The sequence below is a fragment of the Peromyscus maniculatus genome, chromosome 15 (genome assembly GCF_049852395.1).
Source record: "Peromyscus maniculatus bairdii isolate BWxNUB_F1_BW_parent chromosome 15, HU_Pman_BW_mat_3.1, whole genome shotgun sequence".
Classification (NCBI taxonomy): Eukaryota; Metazoa; Chordata; class Mammalia; order Rodentia; family Cricetidae; genus Peromyscus; species Peromyscus maniculatus.
Genome location: NC_134866.1, coordinates 54,964,852 through 54,970,851, shown reverse-complemented (window position 1 = coordinate 54,970,851; position 6,000 = coordinate 54,964,852).

The following is a 6,000-nucleotide window of genomic DNA, read 5'->3' as shown; positions in this document are numbered from 1 at the left end:
GAAGCAATGTTTCTTCAAGGAACAATGGCAACAGAATGCCCCTTCCTTCTGGAGTATGCAGAAGGTGTGGTAAGGGAAAACACTGGACCAACGAATGTAGATCAACAAAGGACAGACAGGGTAATCCTTTGCCTCAGTTTTCGGGAAACTCCCGGAGGGGCCTCATGCAGGCCCCCATAGCAAATCCAGTTCAAACCTTTCCTGCAGCTGTAGAGGAAATCCCTGCTCTGAGCGATTAAATAACCAAATGACTATTGGAATAAATCATGCTGGTCAGGATGATGAAAAAGAGAGAATAGAAAATTCAGGAGAAAACATAAAGAAAATTTTTTGGCAAACTTCTATTAATGAACAGAGACCAAAATTAACGATAAAAATAAATGGTGTTTTGTTGTCTGGTCTGGTAGACACAGGTGCGGACATTACCATAATTGCACCAGAATTTTGGCATCCAGCTTGGCCTCTTCAAGAGGTAAACGTTCAACTGTTAGGAATTGGGACATTATCTGGAGTGAAACAGAGTGCAAGATGGCTGGAATGTATAGGTCCAGAAGGACAGAGAGGAAAATTAAAACCATATGTCGCTAACATAGCTATGAACCTGTGGGGTCGAGACTTGTTGCAACAATGGAATACTCAGATTAAAATCCCTCCAATCTCAGAAACAAATCATAAACTAGCACATGTTTCTGAGAGAAATATTAGAAGGCATTATTTTGAGTGGTCACCAGCCATCCATATTATACAAGAACAGGGCACAACAACTGATAATCTTCCAAAAATACCAACAGCTCTACCTTTAAAATGGTTAACAGACAAGCCTGTATGGGTTCAGCAATGGCCTTTAACAACAGAGAAACTCCAGGCTTTAGAAGAGCTGGTAGAAAAACAGTTAAATGCTCAGCATATTGAACAGTCAACCAGCCCTTGGAATTCTCCTGTATTTGTTATTAAAAAGAAATCTGGTAAATGGAGAATGGTAACAGACCTTAGAGCAATTAACAAAGTAATTCAGCCGATGGGCTCTCTACAATCTGGAATTCCTTTGCCTACTCTGTTACCAAAAGGATGGCCTCTCATAGTTATTGATTTAAAAGACTGTTTCTTTTCAATACCTTTACAAAAAAAGACAGAGAAAGATTTGCTTTCACAGTGCCTACTTATAATAATTCTCAACCGGTTAAAAGATTTCAATGGAGGGTCCTCCCACAGGGAATGTTAAATAGCCCAACTCTGTGCCAATATTTTGTACAACAGCCATTGGAAGTGATACGTAAAAAATTTCCTAAATCTATAATTTATCATTATATGGATGATATTTTACTAGCTGACTCAAATGCAGATACTTTAGAAAGAATGTTTGAAGAAGTAAAGAAAATTTTGCCTTGCTGGGGATTACAAATTGCTCCTGAAAAAATACAAAGAGGAGATTCTATTCATTATATAGGATATAAAATAGAGCTACAAAAAATTAGACCCCAAAAGGTGCAAATTAGGAGAGATAGACTACAGACTCTTAATGACTTTCAAAGATTATTTGGAGATATTTCTCATCTACGAACTATTGTTGGGGTAAAAAATGATGAACTGACTAATTTGTTCAAAACCTTAGAAGGTGACAAGGACTTAAATAGTCCAAGAGAATTATCACCTGAAGCTGAGAAAGAATTGGCCTTGGTAGAAAAGAAAGTACATGAAGGGCACGTGGATCGTATTGATCCAAAGCTGGATTGCATTTTGGTTATTTTACCTTCTAGGCATTCCCCTACTGGAATATTAATGCAGAGGGAAGATATTATATTGGAATGGATATTTTTACCAAATAAACCAAATAAAAAATTAAAAACTTATGGGGAAAAAAATCTCTGACTTGATTTGGAAAGGAAAATTGAGACTTCGTCAATTAGCAGGAATAGACCCAGCAGAAATTGTCGTACCTTTAACTAAGGAGGACATTGAAAAATTATGGACAGAAAGTGAACCTTGGCAAAGAGCTTGCAGTAATTTTTTGGGAGAAATTAACAGCAAATATCCCAAAAGCAACAGAATTGATTTTATAAAGAGAGCTGATTGGATCTTGCCTCGAATTGTACGGCAAAAACCCATATCTGGAGTTCGTACATTTTATACAGATGCCAACAAACAAGGAAAGGCAGGTTACAAATCAGAAAATTTAAGTAAAGTGGTACAAAGTCCTTATAATTCAGTGCAAAAATCAGAATTGTATGCTATTCTGTTGGTATTAATGGATTTTTCAGAACCTCTCAACATAGTAACTGACTCTCAGTATGCTGAAAGAGTGGTATTACATATTGAGACTGCAGAATTTATCCCTGATGCTTCAGAATTAACTTCACTATTTATTCAATTACAAGATACAATCAGGAAAAGGAGTCATCCTTTATATATAACTCACATCCGATCTCATACTGGTCTGCCAGGCCCTCTACCACAAGGCAATGATGAGATTGATAAATTATTGATAGGAAATGTGCTGGAGGCCTCAGAATTTCATAAAAAACATCATGTCAATAGTAAAGGTTTAAAAAAGGATTTTCCCATAACCTGGCAACAAGCCAAAGAAATAGTAAAGAAATGTCCTACTTGTTCCTTCTATAATCAAACACCATTACCAGCAGGATGTAACCCAAAGGGTACTCAGAGGAATGAAATCTGGCAGATGGACGTGTTTCACTTTATAGAATTTGGAAAACTGAAATATGTACACCACACTATCGATACTTATTCAGGATTTCAATGGGCAACTGCTTTGAGTTCTGAAAAAGCTGATTCTGTAATCACTCATTTGCTAGAAGTTATGGCCATCATGGGTATACCTGCACAAATCAAAACTGACAATGCTCCATCATATGTCTCTGTTAAAATGAAACAGTTTTTTGATTATTACAAAATAAAGCATATTACAGGTATACCACATAATCCTACAGGTCAAGCAGTTATAGAAAGATCAAACAGAACTCTAAAGGATATGCTAAATAAACAGAAAGGAGTAACAAAAACCCCCAGAAATAGACTGCATAATGCTCTATTAACTTTGAATTTTCTGAATGCCAATGAGAAAGGAACAACAGCTGCAGAGAGACATTGGGTAATAGAAAAAACTACAGAATTAAATCAACCTATATACTTTAAGGATGTGCTGACCTCAGAATGGAAGCCAGGGTATGTATTACGTTGGGGACGAGGTTTTGCTTTTGTTTCTACAGGAGAAGATAAGCTGTGGGTACCATCAAAATTGATAAAGGTTCGATTTGAACAAGAGAAACCTCTTAATTAGAGGAGGTGATAGTTCATCAATCTGCATGAACATCCAATTTAAACTAACTTGTACCTGTAACACATGTCTTTTCATTTAATCAGATAATAACTTGCCAAAAAGGAACATCCCCAAAATTAGTCTTGGGGGAAGGTTTTTGTTTTTGTCTTTTAGGAGAATGAAGGTTAAGGAATCTGAAGGACACAAGACAAATGAGACAACTGAAGAAAAGGGACAAATCATCTATCCCAGGAAACAGAGTATATGGGAGTATATGGCATATGGGTATATATTATCTAAAAAATTTTATGTCTTCTTAAATGTTTGTTTCTGCTTTTTTCTAAAGATTTAACACTATTGGTTTTCTAATAGTCCCAGTTCAATTAAAATTTAAAGCTGACTTTGGAGTTGGAGAATGGCTCTCTCCTTCTTTAAACTCAAGCATGTTGTTAAAATGAAAATACAAACTCCCTGTATCATGCCAGAAAGAGCCATTTTCTGCTATGGGACAGGACAAAAGCCAAATTAATTAAGGGACTATTCTATTACTAATCTCAACTCTTTGATTTTATTCTGATTCTTTAAACTTTTCTTAAAGTATAAATTTTATATCAAAATTTACAAGATTAATAGATACATATACATTTTAAACTTTGTTAAGATAGGAATGTTCATATAGAGTACTAACTAATTCTAGAAAAAAGGCTTCAATTAGCTGCATATATATGTCTTTGTGTTCGAGTCTCTTATCAGTTTTCTGCAGGAAATCATGGCCAGGCCTAACATCAACTGAAGTCTCCAGGAAGAAAATGGGGCCCCACAACAACAACAACAATTCCACGTGGACAATAATAATATCACTGAACTGACAAACATCATCTATAGATCAGCTTTGAACTACAAGGTGCTCAGAGCAATTTTGAGATGACTAGCTGAGATGATCCTGTGTCAAAGACGACTTGAATAAGGACTTGAGATAAACCCTGAACTTTGGCTTTATACATAGACTGGATAATAATGAAGGATATAGTTATCTTTCCTAGAATTTGACAATTAACCTAAAAAATTTTCTTTCAGGATAAAGATAACTTCGCCCATACCCAGCAGGAAGCAATTTTAAGAATATGACACCCACATTGCCAAAGAAGTGGTGTGGGGCGGGTGGTTTTTTGGTTCTTTTAATGGGTTTTGGGTCTGGGATAATTTTCATTATTTAGGGGGGTAGGTTACAAGTTGTCAAGGGTTAGGAAAAAGGCTAAGCAAAGGAGATTAGATTTAAGGTTTTTGTTTAAAAAAAAAGAAAAGAAAGAAAGAAAGAAAAGAAAAGAAAAAGACAATTACTAATTTTAAATACTTTACATTATTACCAACTATTAGGATATAAAGAAATGAAAGTTAGTAGTTAGACATTACAATAGAAATTGTAGTCATATTAGATATGTTTTAAAAATTGAGCAGATGTATTTTAGACAGGTCATCTTCAAACCCTTCAGAGATCTACAGAATATGGCATTTAAAATGTTTTAATAACTTAGAAATTTTTCTTTTTTGAGACATGTCGGCTCCTGGCAGTACCAATCTACTTCAGAGAAAATATGGGCATTGAAGAAACTGCATATGGAGTTAATTTTCATTGTGGCAAAAGTTAGCCACTGGACAACAAAGTATCCTCAAATCAACAGAAAAAATGGACAGACAGAACACGAAACAAAGGACTACCAATTCCTGCCAAAATAAGTGTGGTTATGGCTTTATCAAAAGGCATCTTCTGAGGCCAGGACAATATGGCACCATCCCTGAAGTCGCCTTCACAATCTGGAAAAGGTACAGTACCCTTTTCTTCGAAGGCAGCTGAACAGGCAGTGGGCCGATGGCTTCTGTTGTGCAATGGAACAGCAACTGAAAGCTCATGCCTCTCAATAGTAGACTGGCATTTAATAGAGGGATGTGGAGAAGGGGATGCTTAGATGAAGCCATATATACACAGCCAAGAAGAATGGACAGCTGAATTCAAAAACCATCAATTTCCAGAATTTAAAATCCTGAATCATGACATGACACTAGTGGAATTCAGGTGTTTCTGGTATATGGACTGCTCTCACCCAATGTGAGGTTGAACTGTTGACCTTGTGTACAACCTATTTCACAAATGAGTCTGTCGGATACGATAGGCCTATAGGCTGAAGATGATGCCCCAGCGCTGTGAAGAAACCTCAGGTGACTGTCCAGGCAGCTGGCTGTTTCTGTCAACTCACAAAATTTTTGGAAGTTGCTTTTGTGCACTTCTTGTTTTTATTTTTGTTAGCTAATATTATTTCCTTCTTGGGTCTCTGAGGGAGTTGAAGATTAGTTAGTTATAGTTGAAGATTAATTAGGATAGAAAGTGAATTAGATACATTTTGGACTTACTAAAATAGGATAGATAAGGGAATTATTTTCTCTGATTTGTCAAATACAAATGGACTAGACATCGTTTAGGTATTTGTTACTTGTATATATTGTATATAGTTATTGTACTTTTGTATATAGTTTTTCTTTTGTTAGTTATAACCTTTTGCCTTTTTTCTTTTTATTAAAATAGAAAAGGGGAAATGTGGTGATATTTTATTTGTACTGAAATGTTATTTTAATTTTATGTTAATAAATAAAGTTGCCCTGGGGTCAGAGCTATTAGAGCCATAGTAAGAGCGTGGTGGTTAGAAGAGCTAGGTAGATTTCTGTGT